The sequence below is a fragment of the Desmodus rotundus genome, chromosome 11, assembly GCF_022682495.2.
Source record: "Desmodus rotundus isolate HL8 chromosome 11, HLdesRot8A.1, whole genome shotgun sequence".
In the NCBI taxonomy this organism is placed as follows: domain Eukaryota; kingdom Metazoa; phylum Chordata; class Mammalia; order Chiroptera; family Phyllostomidae; genus Desmodus; species Desmodus rotundus.
The window spans coordinates 71,852,407-71,875,872 of record NC_071397.1 but is presented as its reverse complement, the minus strand read 5'-3'; the positions used below and the strand labels follow the sequence as shown (position 1 = coordinate 71,875,872).

The window sequence follows — 23,466 nt, the reverse complement described above, 5'->3', positions numbered from 1 at the left end:
AATGGGGGTGAAAGATAGGTTCAAAGGGCTCCCTCAAAGTCAGGCAGGGGAGCCAGCAAATCCCACCCCCAGACCAGGCGACTAAATGCCCCTAACAAATCACTGCACCCTACTATTCGTTGGCGCCGAGGTAGCTGCTAACGCCAAAGGGCGGGGTCGCCAGAACTTCGCGCGAGACCAGCCACGAGACTTCCCAGAAAGCCTCAGGAAACACTTAACGGCGGGGAGAAATGGGGTTTCGGCCGGTGGGTGGGCGGGGCTTGCCCAGTTATTTAGCCGTACCGGAGGCCACGCCCCAAGTCGGAAGTGATGAAAATGAGGTAGCGGATGGAAGTTACCTCTGTGGTTTTACTCCGGTTCTTGTCGGGAACGCTGTGTAGTTACAATGAAGATAAGTCCGGGAATCCGTCCCTTGGGGTGTCAGGTAGGCCTCGCGCCGCATTCAGGGTAGTGAATACCAAGGGCAAGTGAGTATTGTTGAGCCTTTTGTGGGTGATGGCGGATTGTCGGGGACCCGAGAACCCAGGAAACGTTATGCCGTTATTTATGCGTTTCCCCTCAGGTTTTTGAGACACTAGGGCCAAAAGTTTGGGGTGGGGGAGGTGAACAGCGAGAACGGTCCCGCCGCGGTGCTCTCGAACCTGGTGGAGAACCAGACTGCGCGGCTTCCGCGTGCGCGTGTCTTCCTCTTAGACCCTTCGCCCATTTCCTCGGCCTGGACCCCTGCGTGCGCCCGACTGAAAGATTGTACCGCGCACGCGCGCTTCCTTTTTCTCGGTTCCCAGCCTGTAGCTCCCGGGGCTGTGAGAAGTGCAACTCCGGTTCTCCTCTTTGGCCGGGATCGCCACCGTTTTTCACGTCTTTAAAATCCTTTTCCCCGACTTCACGCCACCCGTTGGCTTATACCTCATTTTTTGTTACTCTGGTCTGTGCAGGATGCTGTTCTGTTCCTCGTAACTGAATTCCGAATCCATCTCGGGTCCTTGGTGTTGCGGGAAAATTTCCCCCGGCGTTAGTCTTCTCGGGTCCCCTTGACAACCCAATAGCAACCCACTGTGTTTTGGAGGAACGGTGAACTAGTTACAGTTGGTGCCTAGTTACAGCTTCCTAGGATGGGCAGCGGGTCTTAGCTGTTGATCTGAGTGGTCCTACGACTACGGGGCAGAAAGGGCAGTTCTCCAGTGGTGCAGGTGAAGCCATGTCCTTTCAGCAAGCGATTTAGCCCATTATATCGTTTCAGAAATGTTGTAGCCATGATGGTAGCTGCGTTGAGGTCAGGGATTTTACCCATATATGTTCGTCAAAGTCCCTAAGTTGGCTTTATTTACTTTTAAGATTTATCTTATCAGAATCAAGCAGCAGTACTGGCAACTACTTTTATACATCAAACTGTTGTTTACAGTGTTTTAGCATTGAAAAAAAAAAAAGGAGACCAAAGCTGAATACAAGCAGGACCAAAATTGATGTAAAGAGATTAGCTACTTCAGATATCAATTTTTGCAGCAGCACCTTGCAGATATTTTGGGGAATTAAAAAGCAGAACAATTCCTTATCCCTCTTGTGAATTCTCTTTCCAGTTGGAGCCTAGTTGGAGTGCTTGACCCATTGTTTTTACAAGAACATTTACATAGGAAAAACTGCTACAAGTTTATTTGTGTTTTTATATTATCCTACCCAATTCAGGGTAAATAATTCGAAGGGAAGGATTGTGTGTAAAGTAACTCACGGTGGACCAATTTAAAGTCTGTCTACTGATGGCTTGTAGCATCTTGTTTTAAGGTTTACATACTTTCAGTGTTACATTGTGGTAAATATTGGAATTCCACTTAATTCAGATAATTAAAATGGTGGCAAAGGAGATTTAGCTAGAGATGACAATCGATTGGGAAGAACAGTATTTTAGGACCTGGTGACAGACCTGTAGGCTCAGTTCTACTTGAATTTATTGACTAATTTATGTGGGTAGCTACTTGTACTAGATTTTTCATGAGAAGACTTGTAGAAATGGAAAGAGCTCTTCAGTTCTACATAGAGCTTTGGATTGGGAGTTTACAGAAGCTACTTTCAAAATCATTAGTTGAACACTAGGTGAATTCTGTGCCATTTACAGTGACTTATTAACAAAGAAGTAGATAGAAAATCAAAACATCCAACATGTCTCACTTAAAATATTCTATTTCTAGCTCTAGAATAATAGTGCCTGGTTTGTAATAAGCACCTTATAAATGCAAAGGAATTCTGAAAGCTTGGGAGTTCTCAGCATTTGAAAGATGGGGTTTATATGTAGCATGTGAAATTATGAGAATAAAATGACATGATTTTAAAGTCAGCACCGTTCTTGGCACATGGTTGGTTTCCCTAAATCACTGAGCTCCTACTCCTTCCTACCTTGAACCTCAGATCTTAATCTCCCCTCCCCTGGCAGTAAGGGCATGGGTATTTAAGGGACATTGTTCTTGTTTTACCAGTTTGATCTTACCACTTCTTCTGCTTTGTATTCCTAATTTTATTGCATTTTTTACTTAAAAATTTTTTTTTATTGTTCAAGTACTATTGTCTTTCCTGCCACCATTCCCACTCTTTGGCTTTTCTATGGGTCCTTTATACATGTTCCTTTATTGCATTTTTAATTGGTTTGATTACTTTGTAAGATTTATATTGATGTGTATTTTTTCCCATTTAAGCCCATTTGTGAATTCCTTTAGTGTAAGGCATGTAATCAATCTTGTATTCCTTACTTTAGTTTTTGCTCCCTTAGTGTTTTTTTGGTCTATCCTTTGCACGTAATTGATAATAAGTGAATGTTACAAGGCTACCCATTTCAGTATTGATAACTGCTTAATATTTTGTGCAAAACTTGAATTTATTTGAATAATAATAAATTAATTTAGGAAGCGTATTGGCTTCCAGTTGATACTTGTTTAATTTACTGGCTGTTCTGTTATTGGAATGTGTGCCATACATGTATCAAAAACCTTTTAGGCACAAAACTCAGAGTTACTGTGATGTTTGTTGTATGAATTATAAAAAACCAGTATTAGATGACACTGAACTGTATGAAAGGAAGTGGCCGAGAGAATAACTAGCATAGCATTAAAATGAACTCATTTTAGATAAATTATAAATTATAGCATTAAGAATAATGATTACATATATCTGAGAAGATGGTATTATGTTAGCCACTTCAGAATTTTCTGATAGAATGACAGTATAGCTTAAGTTTTCTAAAGCCTGCATTGCTAAAATTAGAATTCAGGTATTTAAGAAGTGAAGGTGCTCTCAGTTGAGTAATACACTGTTGCATTCTCATTAGAACAAAAAAAATTCTTTGAGCTTTATGGTTAAAGTTTATTTCCTAATTCAGTTTCCCCTTTCCTGAAATCATTTAGTGCCTTTATTAAGAGTTAATTGCAGTGCTAAGTATAAGGAATTGTAAACAGTGTGTATTTAATGTACCATAAATCAAACTCATATTTTTTATTTTTACAAGGAATTTGAATTTAGAGTTTAGACTCTGAGACCATTCTCTCCAGGAAGAATTTTACAGTATCACAAAGACTTCACTTGACTACGTGATCCTGCATAAAACCCAAGGTACATAGTATTCATTTTTCTTGTTTTCAGTTGGGTTTATTTGAAAAAAATGTGACAGACTACTAAACTCATGATTCAAGCTGAAGGATTAAAAGTGATGAGGTCTGAAGTTTTTTTGTTTTTCTTTTTGGTAGCTCATATGAAGTAAGCCAGAGTTTAAAAGTTACCGTATTTTTCGGACTATAAGACGCAACCCCCCAAATTTGGGAGGAAAATGGGGGTGTGTCTTATAGTCTGAATGTAGCTTACCTGGCTCATTGTGGGTGGGGGTGGTGGCAGCAGGGTCACCGCTGCAGGAATATGGTGATGGCAGGAATGGGGCGATGCTGCAGGCCCTGGGCTGGGAGGAGGTGGTGTCCCAGTAGGGAAAAGCAAGGGAGGCAGGAGCAGAGTCCCCGCTGTAGCATACTATAGTGCTAGGGAGGAGGGTACAGGCTGTGCAGGCACATTAGGAGAAGAAAGCCTGCAGCACCCATACGTGCCTCCATCATGTGACTGGTGTGTTCCCCATTAACATTAACATAGGCAAATTCCACTGCAGGGTCACAATGTGGCCCTGCAGCTGCTGCAAAACTACAACTCCCATCATGCTTGGACAGGTTGGGATGATGGGAGCTGTAATCTGGCAACAGCTGCAGAGCCACACAGGTTATGCAACACTGTTGTCCCCATACAGGAGTGTTGCACAACCTGTGGCCCTCCAGCAGCAGATCTCCCCCATAACAGCGTCAGCAGCAGATGTCCCCATAAGTGTCAGCAGCAGATGTCCCCATAACAGGGCATCATCCACTGATGTTCTCAGCTACAGTGCCCCCATAACTGTGAAGGACACAGTGCTGATAGTTCTCTCATTACTGTATTTTGTTGTAGAAAAACAGGATAACCTGCCATAGTCTCTTGCTGAATCTACCGTGATTGTGGAAAGATGTCAAAGCAGAAAAGGATTTCATATACAATCCCTTTTAAGCTGGAGGTAGTGAAGTACGCCAAAGAACATGGGAACAGAGCAGCAGAGAGACACTTTGGGCCACCTCCAACCGAAAAAATGATACGGGAATGGAGGAAACAGGAGGATCAACTGCAAAAAACGGACAAAACGAAACAGTGTTTTCGTGGGCATGCTGCAAAATGGCCACAGTTAGAAATAGACATGAAAGAGTGGATCACACGTCACAGGGACAGTGGCTTTTCAGTATCTACAAAAATGATCATCTATGAAGCCAAACGGCTGGCGGCAGAGAAAGGCATTGAGGACTTCACTGGATCCCCATCGTGGTGCCACAGATTTATGAAGAGATGTGGCCTTGCTGTGCGCACCAAAACTAGGATTGCACAAAAACTGCCTGTAGGATACGAATCCAAGATTGTGTCTTTTCACAAATTTGTACTGGATGCAAGAAAGAAAAATGGATTTGGAATACCGTAAGCCAGATTGGGAACATGGATGAAGTCCCGTTAACCTTTGATGTTCCATGAGACAAGACTGTTGATGTGAAAGGTGCCAAAACCATAACCGAGAAAACCTCAGGGCACGATGAAACCCATGACACGGTTGTGTTGTCTGGCTGTGCAGGTGGCACCAAACTGCCACCAGTGCTGAATTCCAAGAGAAAAAACATGCCAAATGAGGCAATCCTGAGAGGAGTTATTGTTCACGTTCATGACAAAGGATGGATGGACGAAAATGGCATGAAGATACAGATAGAGAAAGTGTGGTCCAGACGTCCTGCAGGGCTTCTGAAAAAACCTGCTCTGTTAGTGCTTGACCAGTTCAGGACACATATCACTGAAGCCACAGAAAAGAGATTTAAAGAAGAGAAAACCCATCTAGCCGTAATTCTGGGGTGTTTACCAGCCAGTTGCAACCTTTGGATGTTTCCATCAACAAGCCATTTAAAGTTTTCATGAGAGAAGAGAGGAACGAATGGATGGCTGCTGGAAATCATGATCTGACACCAGCTGGACGAATGCAGAGCCCCACTACTACCCCAGTGTGTGAGTGGGTGAAAACCTCATGGCAGTCAGTTCAGGATGAAACCGTCGTGAGGTCCTTCAAGAATTGTGGCATCAGCAATGCCTTAGACGGCTCTGAAGATGACATCCTCTGTGAACAGAGTGAAGACAGTGATACTAGTGATTCTGAGGAACTGAGCTTCATAAATGTAGACAGTAGTGACGAGGGGTTCTTGGGGTTCCCTGATGATTAGAGGAGTTTCCATACTTAAAGCTTAAAGTCGGTAATAATGGTTGTTAATGCTGCTGTTGAGTTCTGTTTACATTTACATTGGTGAAATTTTATGTTAGTAAATATTTTACCACGTATTTTGCTTCAAAAATTTTTTTCCTATTTTCCTCCTCTAAGACCTAGGTGGGGCATGGTCTGGTGCGTCTTATGGTCCAAAAAATACGTCAACGCAAATACATTTGGTGCTTCACATTCTGAAGGCTCTATAAAAGGTGTTTAATGCTTTCTGTCTGAAGTTTACAAAGTCAGTTTGCATTCTTTCTATACTGCATCCTTATAACAACCTAGTATTTGTCTCTGAAGTGAAAGACATTTTAAACTTTCCAGTTTAGAAGTGAATACTGAGGACATAGGAGTTAAGGTGCATGACCAAAACCCCATTGTGAATACGTCAGGACTTGTAACTGGGGAACTAGAAGGTTGCGGAGGGTTCTTTCCTCTGAAGTTCATGGGCATTTCTAGAGGGATGACTTCTTGTCACATTTATTTTAATACTTTCCTTGCATAATATTTACGCTTTAACAAGAGCTCCATACAAATCTATTTACAGGTGAAATGACAATGTCTGTGAGTTGATTTAAAACATTCTAGTGGGGAAATGTGTACAGTGGAAATTTTAAAGGCAATTTGGAAAATGCTGACAATTGTTGAAGCCAGGTTATGTACCGTATTTTTTGGACCATAAAACACACCTAGGTTTTAGAGAAGGAAACCGGGGGGGGGGGGGGGGGAATTTGAAGTAAAAAATGTGGTAAAATATTTAATAACATAAATAACCCTCACCCCCCCCACCCCGCAGCGAGCCAGGTAAGCTACATTTGGACTATAAGACACACCCCCATATTCCTCCCAAATTTGGGGGTGGAAAGTGCATCTTCTGGTCCGAAAAATATTTTTATGCTATTTTCTCTAAGTCCCAATAATGAAAAGTTAAGGAAAATAAAGATGATTTTAAAACAGTCACCTATGAGCATACTTGATAAGTTATTTAAGAAAATGGTTACTTCTGATGCTAACAAGAGATTAACTCTGGAACAAGTCCAAGATTACAACTCAGAGCTTTAGATCTGGAAATTCTACTTAGTTTATCCCCTTCAAAAAATAAGACATTTACTTTTCAAAAACATTTACTGAGTGTTCATATTCTTCCATGGACTAACCAAACAGTCTGAAGGAAAATGATGCATAAGAAAACAAAAGCTTAAAATTTTCTCTTAGAATAACAGGTAAGAACTATGTGAAAAAGAAATGATAAGAAAATACTTTTTGAATATTATTTTCAAATTCTACATAATATGACTTAGCACATTTAAATTTAAGATTTTTACGGAACCTAGAGCATACTGTTTTAAACAGTACAAGGATGAAAAAAAGCATATGTGCAAATTTAATGTAGTATTGGAAGAAAAATGATTTTGAGCTTGAAAATAATGATGTTGGACTCCTTTACTCTGAGACCTTTCTATGGCAATACAACAGGGAAAGGGTGATACAGGGAAATGACTACAGATTCTGTCTAAATGCACCATAGTATAAGTGTGACAGCCTGCAGCAGGCAACCTGTGAGATCAGATGGGTTTACACCGCTGAAATTCAAGGAAAGGGCTGCTATTGTTGAAGCATTCTCAAAAACATCTGCCTTGCTCTTCCAGGAAGGCCCCTAGAGGCATTGTTCTCTCTCATTCTCCTGTTTATGAATGAGGAAGCTTAAAGCTCATTTGTCACTGGCATGCATCTTAGAGCCATGAGGAACTTGCTTTAGGTTGAAGGCCAAACTGTATATTTGCAGAGAGACCAAAGGATCCTGAGTCCTCCATAACACGTGATTCATTGAATCAATCAGTGTTAAGCCCACGCTTAGCTTTGGACTCCATTCAATGTTAACCTTTATGTATAAGTTTGAATCACATATTTCGGTCATTGCAGACCAAAGCCTATGGGATAAACAGGAGAATGTCAGGTAAATATATCTCTAAAGCTCAGTTCCCTTATCTATAGGGTTCTTAACCTGGTTAAATATTAGCAGGCGTGTCCAAACTGTGGCCCATGGGCCACATACAGCTCAGCATGGCTATGACTGTGGCGCAATATAAAATCAAGATTTTTCTGTGATTATGTATCACAATGTATTTAATGTGTGGCCCAAGACAACTCTTCTTCCTGTGTGGCCCAAGACATGCAAAGGTTGGACACCCTGTTATAGTGTTTGCAAAGCTTCTACCACAGTGTCATACACATTACTTCTCAGTAAGTGTTAGTTCCCTCTGCTTCCTTGTATTCTGGGACTCAGCATTTCTTTTTCCACATACCCTTACACTTAGCAAGGAAAATGTTTTCCGTTTCCTATTTCTTAAGGTAAAAAATAAATGTTACATGGTCCTAAGGAGGAAAGAATACAATTTCTCCACCAGGAAAATGTTTTTTCTCTTTTATTTCTAGTAACAAGACTAGTCCAAATCTTTTACTAATTCCCACCCTCATAGCACAGCTCCAATTTTCCTATGAAATTTTAAGTTTATGTGCTTAAAAGAACTGTTGTTCATTGTGTTATAAAAATTGGGTTATATGTCTCTGGGCCCTCTGTATGTCTTCCTTGGAGAAGTGTCTGTTCAAGTCCTTTGCCCATTTTTTAATTGGGTTGTTTGTCTTCCTGGAGTGGAGTCATGTGAGTTCTTTATATATTTTGGAGATCAGGCCCTTGTCTGAGGTATCATTAGCAAATGTGTTTTCCCATACTGTTGGTTCTCTGTAATTTAGTGCTGTTTTCTTTAGCCATGCAGAAACTTTTTATTCTGATGAGGTCCCATTTGTTTATTCTTTCCTTTATGTACCTTGCTTTAGGGGACATGTCTGCGAGGATGTTGCTGTGTGGAATGTCTGAGATTTCAGCATCACTAGCCATCAGAGAGATGCAAATTAAAACCACAATGAGGTACCATCTCACACCAGTCAGAGTGGCCAACATAAAAAATCCACAAACAAATGTTGGAGAGGATGCGGAGAAAAGGGAACCCTAGTGCACTGTTGGTGGGAATGCAGACTGGTGAGGCCACTGTGGAAAACACTATGGAATTTCCTCAGAAAACTAAAAATGGAACTGCCCTTTGACCCGGCAATTCCACCGCTGGGATTATACCCTAAGAACCCTGAAACACCAATACAAAAGAACCTGTGCACCCCAATGTTCATAGCAGCACAATTTACAATAGCCAAGTACTGGAAGCAACCTGAGTGCCCCATCAGCAAACGAGTGGATCCAAAAACTATGGTATATTTACACAATGGAATTCTACGCAGCAGAGAGAAAGAAGGAGCTTATACCCTTTGCAACAGCATAGATGGAACTGGAGAGCATTATGCTAAGTGAAATAAGCCAGATGGTGAGGGACAAATACCATATGATCTCACCTTTAACTGGAACATAATAAATAGGAGAAAAAAGCAAACAAAATATAACCAGAGACATTGAAGCTAAGAACAATCTAACAATGAACAGGGGGGAGTGGGGAGTGGACAGTGAGGAGAGGGGATTACAGGAACTACTATAAAGGACACATGGACAAAATCAAGGGGGAGGGTGGAGGTGGGGGGGGGGAGGGGGGTTCAGCTGGGGTGGAGGGATGGGGAGAAAAGGCACACAACTGTAATTGAATAACAATACAAAATTAAAATAAAATATTTTTAAAAAGTTGGGGTATAGAAATACAGGATCCGGAGCCGACAGTTTATGTTCCAAGTCTAACACCAAAAAGAACGTAGAGCAAACTCTACAGACTGTATTTAGGCAGCAGTTTTTACATAAAAGTAAAGGAGAAAGGTATTCACATGGTACGCACTGGACCAGACTACTGGATTTAAATCAGCCAAAAATCTGTAATGGCATATGAAAAAGTAGTGGGAGACTTGAGGTCCTGCAGATTACTATTTGTAGGTTAGGAATCAATTGGTTCAGAAACTTTTGTCTTGCAAATTGACTTAAACTTCATCTTTCTTCATGGAGACCTTGGAGTATTAATCAGATGGACACTATACCAGGTAATAAGTTACTTAGGCTGATACAAATTTAGTATTTCATGTCCCATGACAAATATTTACGAATTTATGAACTATATCATTTATGTTTTGTGGTGACATTGGATTAATGACACCAGTACAAATACTGTCCATTGTGTAACCTAGAGAAGATTTTAGTTTTTGTGTGTTGGTCAAGAAGTGTTTATGATAGTTTAAAATTTCCATGCAGCCAGTGACAAATTATTCAAGAGATAGCTAACTCTAATATAACTACTATAGATTTTTGCTCTCAGAACATAAAATCAAAGACATTTTCCCCCTAACTTAACACGTCACTCCCTTCACTTGTGGATTTAGCTTCCTCCAAATTGTTTTCAGTTCTCCTACCTACATTTTCTTTTTAAACAAGAGTTCCACTACTTTAAGCAGCTCAGTGAATCGTGTAGTCTGGGACTACATGATTTCAAACAATATTGCCCAGGTTCCTTTTTAGTCTATCAATGTCCATACCTTTTAAAATGGACCAACCCCCTGGGAAAAGTACCACACACATCTAACAAAAAGTTCTGATTCAGTAGTATGGACCTGGCTTCTCTCTATGTATAACTGTTCATTTGATAATAAAGCATGTTAAGAAGTTTAACTCTGTGAGACTGTTTAATCTTAACTCACAAAGGACCATTCACTTTTCCTGTATGCAAATAGCTGTTCCTACAATAAAGTACTAGTTTATATTTGTAGCACGTATTTTACTCTGTATCATACTTGTCTTCTAGATCTCTGATACAAGCCTCCAACGTGGGAGCAAAAGGTTTTAATAGGTTAGTAGGTAAAAAATTAATGTAGCTTAAATAATTTTATATTAAGTATTTATTAAATACTGTAGTGCAAGGCTAAATTAGAAAAAGTAAAGGAATTATAAGTTTCAGTTACTATTTTAGAATTTATTTGACAAAATAAAAATTGTGGAGAGGTATTTTTATATACATATATGTATGATATAAAGAAAGTTACAGAGCTATTATATATAATTACATAGTATTGTATATATAGTTACGCCATTATATATTATTTATATGTTCTACAACATGCTTTACATGTGCATCTAGTATACATATAATGAATATTACATAGGTTTATATATATAAACACATTACATGTGTACATGTTTATGTTAATACATGTTATTTTTTCATGCATTCAACAGATATTTTTGAAGTAGAACAGAGATTGGCAAACTTTTTCTGTAAGGAGTCAGATAGTATATGTTTTAGGCTTTGAAGGCCATACAGCCTCTGTTGGAACCCTTCTATTCCAGCTTGGCAATTCATCAATGAATGAATGTGGGTGTAGTCCAACAAAACTGCAGTTTTTCCTGTGACCTACAGGGTTTGGTCACTGTCATCATTGAACCCTGGCTTGCTCACAGGAACAAGGGCTCCGTACTTGTGGCTACCACCGCAGGGCTTAGTATTTGTTCCTACCTGGAATTTTCTTCCCCCAGATATCTCTATGACTTGTTTCCTCACCTCCTTCAAGACTTTGCTCAAATGTCACCTTCTGAGTGAGGCATTTCTTACCATGTTACTTCCATGGTATGTAGTATTGAGACCTCCACATAGCTTCATCCAATACTTTTTTTTTGCTCCATGGCACTGAGTTAGCCCAGTAGCTGGAAAGAGCATAGGCTCTGGAGCAAAAATGTCTCAGTTGAATTCTGGTTCTACTATTTACTGTTTGGTTTTAAAGTAATTATTTAATCTCTCTGTGGCTCATCTTCCTTTACCCATGAAATGATCATACTGTCAGTATATAACTCGTGAGGGTATTTGAAATAGTTAACATATTTAGTGTAATATATATAATACCAAATTAGTATTAAACTGAATTAAATGTCTAAAATAATACAGGGATAAAAATCGAACAGAAGGTGGATAAGCAGAAAATTTTTTAAAGAAATGTAAAAAGCAGAAATCACAAAATAAGTTTCAAAAATAAATCCATGTCATTAACTATCAATTATAATCATTAGTTCCAATATACATAAATAGATTAAATCCATCTGTTAGAAAAACAGATTGTTGGATTAGAGTTTTTAAAGAAATAGCAATGCAGAAGCTTTTTATTTTGATGAGGTCCCATTTGTTTATTCTTTCCTTTATGTCCCTTGCTTTAGGGGATGTGTCTGTGAGGATGTTGCTACGTGGAATGTCTGAGAAGAAATACAGCTCTCAACATCCAGAACACTCACATATATACATATATACACATATATACACAGATTGAACATAAAGTAATGGGAAAAGATACATTTTGCAAAAAACTAACCAAAAGAAAGCTAAGGTACCATGTTAATTTTACGCAAAATGTAAGTTAAAGCAAAATCCATTAAGAGATAAAGAGGTACATACAAATAAAAGTACAACTTGATCTTGTATGTACCTGTCTTAGTCCATTTGGGCTGTATAACAAAATTCCACTGACTAGGTGACTCATAAACAACATGTACTTGTCACAGTTTTAGATGGTGCACATCTGAGATCAGGATGCCAGCATGGTTGTATGAAGGCCATCTTGCAGGTTGCAGACAGGGCTAGGGAGCTCTGGAGGGTCTCCTTTACAAGGACACCAATCCCATTCATGAGGTCTCTACTCTCATCATCTAAGCACATTGCAAAGGTGCCGCCTCTTAATACCATCACATTGGGTTTTAAGATTTCAGCATATGAATTTGGGAGGAGACACAAACATTTCAACTATAGCAGCACCTAAGACATATGTGCAAAATTTTATATTGTAGCACTATTTATAATAGCAAAAAATTGCATATTAACTAATTTAAAAATCATGAGATAAAATAATATAAATTGAAAATATAGTTTATATGTCATGCTTATAAAACATGTAATAAGTTTATATTTGCATAGAAAAAGAAACTAGAAAGCATTCATCAAAAATGTTGCAGAAGTTATTTCTGGTTGGTAGAATTCCAAGTAATGTTAATTTTTAAATTCTTAAAATTTTTTTTCTAATTTTATATAATGGACATTATTACATATAATTCTAAATTAAATTTATTGGAGTAACATTGGTTAATAGGATCATACAGGTTTCGAGTGTACAATTCTGTGATACATGATCTACACATTACATCGTGTGCCCACCACTCAAAGTCAAATCATCTTTACCATATATTTGGTCCCCTTACATATAATTTTTAAAACTAGGAAAATAAATACTGTTATTCAAAGGTTTACCAGCAAACCACAGAAGTTGAACTGTACATCACATCAACGTTAATGTTAATTTTCTGGAAGGAACTGCTGCTTAGAGTGCTTGTAAAACAGTCATTGTTAACAGATGTTAGTCACATTCAGATGTTTTAATTTCTTGTTGCCTCTAACCTTAGTTCAGTACAACAATTTTAGTCATAATAAAAATTCTTCACATATTTATTGAGAACATAAATATTAATTAGAGTGTCTCATTTCCCTCCAGGGTAACCTCAATCTATAGCACTACTCACCACCTCCAATCTCTCAGTTTCCACACTTCACTTTTGCAAGGGTGAGGGTATGTTATTTATGTTTTCACACATACATTCTAAACATTTGGGATGATATGAAAACCCCCTGCTCTCATCATAATTCATTTAAATTGTTTTGCACAGTGCCACAGGAGAAATGGTAAGAAAGAATAAAATGGATTATCAGCAGTTTAATGCTCCAACCAGAGATGTCTAGCCATTTTTTAAAACTATGCTCTAAAGGCCACTCTATTGTCAAACTAAAGAAAGATTATTCTGCAACCATGGGTGGTGTTTTCTTAGTCTCCTTAACTCAAGTGTTTGCCTAAGCTTGTGTCCTTTCCCCCATCCCTTCCCCTCCCCTCCCCTTTTCCCCCCTCTCCTCTCTTTTTTCTTTTCACCTCTCTCCCCCTCTCTCTCTCCACCCCCTCCAATTCTCTATCCTATACCTGTTCTTACGCCTTGGGTTAGGCTTGAGCTAAGGAAAAAAGACAAGCATTAAATTGTAGGTAACATTAGATTTTTGATTTACACTAGATTTTTCTTAATATCTAAAATTCTGAGAAAGGATGGAAAAGACTGATCCTGAAGAGTATGTTTGAGTGGTGTGGTATTGGGTGGGGGGAACCTGTTTCTTAGTTGCACCTTTTTGAGTTCGATCGTGCAAAGAACCAATTAAATTGACTCCTATGGTCTGGATGATTCTTCATCGGCCCAATCCAGGCCGTGCTCACAGCACTGCATGCAGTCCATTGTTTACAAGTGTTTCTAAGTTGATATGTGCTCTGAAACCTTCCCTGCAGCCTTTAGGCAGCTCATGCCCACTTTGTCCCCACTGAAAAAACTGCGCTGCAGTCTTCAAAGGGCCCAAGTTACACAGTAATCTGATGTAACAAAAACTTTCACTTTGTTTTTTTTTTTACTAGGTCAATTCCTTCTACTTAGGATGAATTATCATCCATAAAAAAATGGACTTCCGTATGATTGTCCCACCAGTTTTTCAGAAATGTCTATACAAACCTGCTTCCCAGATAGGAATTTAGTTTGAGTTCAAGCTGGAATTCCTACTATATTTGTCAAAATCAATGCCTCGTTTAGTTATTGCAACAGGGTGCTTTTAAACAAAAGAAGTTACCAAAATACTAACTCAGTGCACACAATGTGACTATAATTATAATTGGGAATAATTAAGTATTTAAATGTATGCACACATGAAATTATAAATATACCACAAATATATGTATACCATATATATACATTATGATTTTAAATTTATGTATTTCTGGAAGTGAAGCAAGATAATCCTTTAAAAGTATCAACATCAATACTCTTTCAAAAATGCCAACAAATACTCTTTTCATCTTTTACTGACATTTCCTTATTCTTGTGACTAGCAACCAACAAACACATTTCTTCATTTCAAAACCTCCACACTATAGTTGTATGACAGGCACTTAAAATGCCATTATTGAAACTCGGCTGTCCCAGGTTATATAGAGATTGGCAGAGGCATAAGATTAGCATATAAACTACAAGAAGGTTATGTATGAAAATGGATAGAATACATGGTTAAAAACAATTCCAAAATGAAAACCCAGATCTGTCTTTACAAAGTACATGCCTGGTGACATCTGTATTGTAATAGAAAAGCTTGAGTCTTTATTTAATATTCAGCCTTGACACTTGATTTACTGCTCATCATTGATTCTCACATTGTAAAGAAAGCTTCCTTTAACTGTGTTTCTCCCTATTCAGTTTTCATTATTTGCACTCACCAAATCCTCTCAGTAAACGTAAGTGCATATGTTTATATCAGAATGTGCATAATTAGGCACCTTTATGTGTACGTGCAATGTGCAACTGTGCAACAGCTGTGCCAGAAAAGGCTTTTCCAAGTGTGACCTGTGGGGAACAAAGAGAAGAAGAAAATAGGTATTTTAAGAATCTCCTATCTGATAAGACTGAAGTACCCTCAATAACTAGGTTGCATACCATTATCTGTTAAGATGATTGCTAATGTGGCCTCGTCTTGTTCATGAGGAGACTAAAACTCAGAGAGTTAAGTAACTTGCTAAAATATACACAGTGGTTAGTTACAACAATGGGATCCAAGTCTAGGTCTGATTCCCAAGTTCTTATTCTTTAAGTTATACAATAATTCTTCTCAGTTATGCTTATATTCATATACAGTATAGAATGGTGTTTGCCTGAATACATTTTTATTTTGAAGATACTGAATAGATGTTGGTACCTACACAGACTATGTAATCACAGAGGCTGAGAATGTCAGACAGAAGGTCTAAAAGCACGTCTTATCCAGCACCAGGCTTTGCTGACAATTAGGAAAAGATATGACAAGTGAAGCAGCATATCCAACGTCAGTGCAGCCGAGGCCTCAAACTATCAGGCAGGTTCCTGAGTCCAGTTCCCAAACTGAAACATGTTGTGGTTTCTTGATAATGAGTATATGAGGTCAAGTTCAATGAAAGGAAACCTGTTAGTTTTAGAGTCTGTGCACGTGTTCATCATGCTAATCATGGAGCTCCGTTCTGGTTATGTAACAAACTTTCTTCCATGCATCACTTGTCCATATATTGCAAATTTGCCTACAATGAGCAGACTGAACAACCAGGTGTGTGCTTCAAAATGCATTCCTGGGTCAGTAATCAATGCACAGCACATACGACACCCTCATTTATCTTCTAGCAAGTATATTTTTTAGTCAATATTTGAAAGAACTTTAAGTTGTTGTTAAAATGGCATTACATGTGTATGAGAAGCAAAGAAGATATATTTATAAGGCTTCCCTGTTAACTCTTTTTCTCTGCAAATGTCACTTAGTATAGACTGGATCTTAAAAAACATGGAAAGATAGATATACTCATCTGTGTAAAAACAGTATGGTTATAATTGTATATAGTGTACATGGAGATTTATAGAAACAATACATTTACAAATCACTTTTGGTATTATAAAGTTCTTTCAGAATTAAGACATTAAGTTGCTGATTACTACTTTAATATGTTTGGAACAGACTTTCTGAAAGTCTGCTAGAGAAAGGCTTTTGCTCTCAAAAATATCTCCCTTCTCAGTTATGCCAATTAAAGTTTATTGAGCTTTTAGGACCTCTCTTTGGATCATTAATAATTCACATCTAAACACAAATTAACCCATTAATTTTTATATTTCTCGCTACAGATTTGCAGATTGAATAGAAGAATGGTAAATTAGATGAACTGGGGGGAAATAAAGGTCTCAATAGGACCTCAGAGTGGGCACAGTGTGAGAACAGTGACCAATTTGGGAATGGAGAACACTGGGAAAATGCCAATGCAGAATAGAAAAGAGAAAGAGAAAGAGAACTAGAACACTCAGCACAAGTACAGCATCCTTGCAATTTTGACGTTAAATCCACTGAAATCAACATCCCAGCCATCATACTTTGTTGGTCCTTGCATAAGTCCTTCTCCACGCTGCCTGATTTAGTCTCGTCAGCTGAGGAGTAAAAGCTTTACAAAGTCGATGACTCTGTGTAGAAGAAGAGGCATTAAAGTTTCCCCTCAATCCTTTTAGCAATTCAGAATGACAGGGAACACATTATTTGTCTATTAGTAATAAATAATGAGAAAAGGAGATAGCCCATCTATAACTGAAAGAGAATGCTCTGCAATGAGAAACAAATAATAATAGCAAATTTAAAAGAACATGAACATTAAAAATACAATTATTGAAATAAAAATTCAGCTGAGAGTTAGATGATAACATGGGGATCATCTCCCAAAAATCAGTTTAACTCTTTTAGTTAAAAAGAGTTAAAAATGTGAGAGAAAAGATAAACGGAAAAAACCTTAGAAGACCAATTCATGCCATCAAACATACAATTAATAAAAATTCAAGAAGTGAATGAAGAAAAAAAGCCTCTAGATTCAAAATAAAACTTACCTTAAATTGGAAATGAGGGGAAGCAATGCTAATATTTTTTACTTAAATGTTTACCTTTCAGTTTATCTAATATAGTCACTATTATCTATTTGTGTGGATTATAACAACAGAATAAGAGATTTACCCCTTAAAAGCTTAAGGTAGTGGACATTAAACATCCAAACGAGTGCCATCATCCAAACAGTTCACCCTGAAAGGCTAAACTTAGGGCAGTGATGCTGCAACCAATTTTGGAAATCCTCCTTTAAAATGTTCTTCCATCTCAACTTAGGAAACTGTGTTTACTGTTTATATTTTTATATTTTATTTGTAAATCAGAATTCCACATCTAACAACCATAAAATGAGCTGCAGGCAACTATTGCCACTGTCTTCAAGCATAGACTCAACTGGCAGCTCAGATAACGTGGTTGAATATACATCTGACAGATGGAGAGCAATAGGTGGCCACTGCACCTGGAACAGCTCACGGAACAGATGGTGTTCATCTGTGTTTTTAAACCAGAATGAAGAGACACATTTATCTTATTTGAAATGATCACCCAGAAAGATTTGATGGGACAGAAAAACACCTTAAGAATCACATGGTGAGCAAACAATAAGGATGTGCAAATTCTATGTGTTACAGGAAAAAAAAGATCACATTTTCTATCAAAAACACTACAATCTAACAAAGAAGTTAATTCAAAACCCAAATCAAAATATAGGAAGTACATATTTTGAGATGTTATAGATCTTAATCTTTTTACTAGCCCCATTACACAAACACACATTTTTGTCCAACTTATGGTAGAACCTGTTATGTTTCAGAATGCCTTTTGCTTGATGAGAGGACTCTTTGTCCTCTCATTCTCCCTGAGTTACCTAAGTAACAGAAATTAATAAAATAAAGTAATTGGCCTAAGGTGGTGATAATAGACAGTGGAGTGTTATTTCTCCCTAAAAGCTGTCCAGGACTAATGGTACAGCAATAAGATATCTGTTTTGATAACAAAGAACTTGTATATATAATTGAAAGTTATTCTTCAGAACCTTCTTCACCTTGGAAAACTACAGTATTTATTCATTCCATGAAGGCTGTCAGTAGTCAACATATTTTTGGAACTTCTTTTCCTATTGCCTTTAGACAAGTTCTCAGAACAAATATATACATATATGCACACATATATATATATATTTCTACATTCACATTGTGATTATTATACATGCCAATCTAATAAAATATCTTACTTATCACTTTTAGGTCCAAATAACTTTTAGAAGCCTCATTTAACTTAATTCTCCATCAAACAAAAAAAATGGCGATCTGCCACCACTGAAGACTGCCATAGAATGTGATGTGGATTCTGAAGATTCAGATCTAGTTTGAATCTTGTCTCTACCATGGAAGCTTGGGCAAATATTATTTAAACTCTCTAAGCCTGATTTTCTTATCTACAAAATGATAGTGATAATGTTGCTGATGTTTGAGCCAAAAATCAGGATGCCAGAAGATGGAGGAAAAGAAGTAAATTTGATGAACTCTGCTTATCCAGAGCCTAAAATAGTACACGATATATAGTATGTGTTCAGTACATGTTTATTGGCTATGAAAGTGATGGTTTTGTTTAAAAGTATGATTACTGGGATAAGAATTTGAACATTCTATTTTAAAAGTTTAGGAAAAACAATTTCAGAATTGCTTTACAAATAAAAGGAGGAAAAATATGTGCAGGGTAAAGAAGAGAGTGCTCTAGAGAAACGGAGAGCAAAACGCATGAAGAAACTGAAGAATAGAGAACATAGCTTATTCAAGGTCATGAGAACACTTGAATGCATTTGTCAGGCAGGATATGGTGTGAGATTTTAGAGCAAGAAGAAAAAGAGAAATCAAATCAGAAAGATCCATATATCCAGAGTAAAATACAGGTAGAACATTAATTTCAGAGCTCAAGTGTTATACTGAGATCACTATGTATGGATATTGTAAATCCAAATTCAGCTGTCCATGTGCTCTGAGAAGTAGAAGAAGGGAATCTGCGGAGAGCAAAAATGAAGCTGACCTGTTTGGGACATCACCATGTGAGATCTCGGGGCCTCGAGAGATGGAGAAAGACGCACCAGGCCATCACTGTCCGGACGACCACCTGCACTTCCAACTGGTCAGTTCCACAAAGCACTGTGAATCCTTCCAATATTTCCCTAGTTTCAGTTAAGCTAATTTTAATGGATTTCTATTCTTTACAACCAGACTTTCCAGACTATAACAGTCTCATAGAGTTCAACCTTATCACAATTTGTAACACATATTTCGATTCATAATACTTGAGTTTTAATTATAAAAATACCAGATATCACTCTCCTATGAACAAACCCAAGATAATAATACTATTTTCCTTGGCTCCAGGTAATGAGTCTGGAGAGTTAGGCAGAGGCCATATTCCCAAAAACTGGAGACGTCACAAAAGGTAAGGTCAGAAAACCCTGCACTGGCTTTAGCAAAAGAGAGTACAGAGAAAGAAAGGGAGAGAGGAGGGAAGGAGGAAGGAAAGGAAGGTGGGAGGAAGGAAAGAGAAACAGGTCATGAGTAATCTTATAAAGTGCTCTTTTGGTATAAAGTTAAGGCAGAAATCAAGAAGTTTTCCTTTGAAGGGTTAAAATAAAGCACATTGGTTGAGAATATATGAGTGTGGTTGTTTGAACAATTCTGTATTGGTTTTTAGTGTGCTAAATTAATTTAATGTGAAGTTATATGAGTATTCGAACTTTGATGAAAGAGATAAGACTCTGAAGAGTTCTCTTATTTTATTAGGTGAAGAAGAAAATTTGGTGTTGAGACATAATTAGGTTTACAGGTTTGTGGGCAATGTCTGAAAATGTACTATTTAATGGCTCTTTTTTTCTCTATAAAGTAAACACGATAATTTGCCCAAAATTTGAAGGGGTTCAAAGGAAGGGTAGAATGAGAGGTCTGAGAACAGAATAAAACTTTGAAAATGGCACTTGTGGAGAAAGAGAGAGAACTTCCAAGGGAAGCATACCAGAATTCTTGGAGAACCTTGAGGACCTGGTTACTGTAGTCCCAAGACCAATGAATTATGGTGACAATGATCACTTAATTGTTTGATTATTCCCAACAATACTGCACAGACTCTAAGTAGACATAAAAAATATAAGAATTTGTTCAACATCGGGTTTGTCTGTGTGACAAAATAATGGATCAAGAGCCTCGGTATACATTCAAGGGATTGATTGAAACTGTGCACCATAAAATCTAACCTAACTTAGAGATAATATGAAAATAGAAGATGTATAAATAAGGTAGCAACAGAGGGATCTGTGCTAGAATTCCTGATAAGGCAGAACCAATGAAAAAATAATTAATATAGTGGGTATTTGTCATATTTTCTGGTTTTCAAGAACCATTTGAATGCCTGTGTAATATATGAGAATTTTTCTACCCTATGAATCCTGCTTACTCAAGGTAGAAACCAAGAGACTTTCCTGGAAAACTTCCCTACCAAAGTATAGGCACGTGAACAACTACCAGATGCATCCTCTTAGACCGATTTTAAGAAGTGAGCAATGCGAGGAAGTGAGCAAAAAGGATTCATCTGTCAGCAATCATATCCACAAAGATGACTGGCTCTTCCAGAGAAGTGTCTGGGAGCATCCAATGACACCAGTGACATCAGTGGTACCAGCAACAATGGTGGTGCTGAACACCATCATTGGGATATTTTCACCAGAGTAGCCTTTAATGGAGTTGATACAGAGAGATCCAATCAGATCATTAAGGAGGAGAAGAGAGAGGCCATAGGAGGAGGTTGCCTGAGGCAATGGTAAACAGTCTAGGATGGGATTGGCTGAGAATCTGAATGTCTCTGAAGCACATGGAATTATGGGCCAGAAAATTTAAAATAAAAGGAGGGCAGAGGCTGGCTCTCTGGCACTCTTTCTCGGGGATGCCTGCATAGTAATGTTGTAGCTGCATTTCCCAAAGGACAGAATTTTGGATGGGAGAAGAAACTCTGTGTGCAGCCGAGGGTCAGGCTGGCCTGGCGGAGGCGGCAGGGTTATTCTTTGGATGTTCTAGGCGGGACAGGCTCTGAGGCAGAAGCCTGCCATTCTTCCAAAATTGTATAGCTTTTGTATCTTAGGTGGTTCTAGTTTGTAAATTAATCTTATAAAATAAGACAGTTAAAAACTAATAAGGGGGCCCTGGCTGGTGTGGCTCAGTGGATTGAGTGCTGGCCTGTGAACCAAAGGGTCACCAGTTCAATTCTCAGTCAGGGTACATGCCTGGTTTGCAGGCCATGTCCCCAGTTGGGGGTGCACGAGAGGCAACCACATACTGCTGTTTCTCTCCCTCAATTTCTCCCTCCCTTCCCCCTTCTCTAAAAATAGATAAATAAAATCTTTAAAAAAACTAATAGGGGGAATGATAGGGGAACTCAGGAGTCAGAGATTTTAATGATTAAAGCTATAACTAAAGAGTTAAAGAATTTATCCTTAATTTTATGGCTTAAGTGGCTAATGCTTGTGGAAAGATGTTATTCCAAAATTGTGTAGCTTTTGACTAGACACTTTTCCTTTATCACCAAACCTTTGCATCCAGAATTTTGCCTAGAGGGTGGCGGCCAGCAGCAGGACCCCACTTGCTGTCCGATAACAGAGTCAAGCACCATTCCTGGTTTCTGGCACTTAGATGTGGCTCTCTGGCTTCCTTAAGCTGACTAGTATACTTTAATATGTTTTCTGCCTAAACTATCTAGATCAGATTATTTTGTTTTCAGTTAAAAACTCTGACTGATATACTGAGTGAAATAGAGGGATTAAAAGTTGGGGTGATACAACGGTTCTGAGTGATAATCTGTTGGAGACTTTTTACCTGAGGATTTGATAGTCATTCAGATGAGATTCTCTGGCTGCACTGTGTTGTACAAAGAAGGGATATGAAAGAATGAGGTCAGATAGGAGGTAATTCCACCAATCCAGAGGCAGTACGGTGGTGGTTTGGTCCAGGGTTGTAAAAGCGGAATATGATAAGACATTATTATAAGCTTGGCATGTTTTTTGTCAATAGGCTGGGTGTGAATGCTATAGACTAAATGTTTATATTCCCTCAAATTTCATGTGTTTAAATCCTTACCTCCAATGGGATGGTATTTGAAGGTGAGGACTTGGGGAAATGATTAGGTCATGAGGGTGAAGTCATTTAATAATGTTTTTGTTCACATATGCTGTATTTTCCAACTAAACTTTTCATGTAAATTTTAAAGATTTTATTTATTTGTAGAGAGATGGGAGGAAAACATTGATGTGAGAAAGAAACAACAGTCAGTTGCCTCTCACTTCCCTAACCAGTGGGACCTGGCCTGCAACCTAGGCATGTGCCCTGACTGGGAATCCATCACAGACCTTTCAGTTTGTAGGACAATGACTAACCCACTGTGTCATACCAGTCAGGGACAACTAAATTTTTTTAAAAACAAAATTTCAAGGATCTTCCCTTCTCACTCCAGTTCCCTCTCCCAGCACACACACACACATACACACACACAACTGAATCCCCAAGGTGTGAAGAATTTTTTAGGGTGGGGTGGGAGATTGGGGGGAATTGAAGAAAGAAGAGAACCAGCCTAGTCTGGATTTTTTGCTAGAGAATGTTGAAGAAAGGAGAAAGTGCAAAGAATGAGGCATCTGATTTACTATATGAAAGCTGGGGAGAAATAATTGGATACTCTATTCTGTATCAGGTCATACAGTTGTCCATTAGAGCATCTTTAGTAAATAATTAAATAATATAGCAAGAGAAAATATTAAGTTGTGAGCAATCAACATGTTAGTGTATTCTCCGCTGATACCCAGCTAAAAGGAGAATTACTGGAGTGGGCCTTGAGTTGCAGGAGGAAATAGGCTCTAGCATATAGATGGGAGGTTTGCCTTACTTAAATAGAGCATAGATAGTCTATGGGAATGAGGCCGAGAGCAGAGTACAAGAGGACAGAAGCTAGGAGATGGGAAGATGTGTGTATACATGGCAGTTTGTTGAAATTTTCTCCTGGTAGTTTCAATATTTTCACATATGAATAAGCAAGTGGGGTCATTAGCTGGAGCAAAGTTGGGGTGAGAGTGTTGAACATTTGCGGATTTGGTGAAATGTA

The 23,466-nt window shown here is 38.2% G+C and overlaps 1 long non-coding RNA gene across 1 annotated transcript; it reads left to right on the top strand.

The window, feature by feature from the left end:
- Positions 1–269: 269 nt before the first annotated feature.
- Positions 270–9,403, top strand: LOC112297352 (uncharacterized). Its single transcript, XR_008425591.2, has 4 exons — positions 270–424; positions 3,491–3,594; positions 4,465–7,065; positions 8,681–9,403. It is a non-coding gene; the product is annotated as an uncharacterized lncRNA (long non-coding RNA).
- Positions 9,404–23,466: the final 14,063 nt, after the last annotated feature.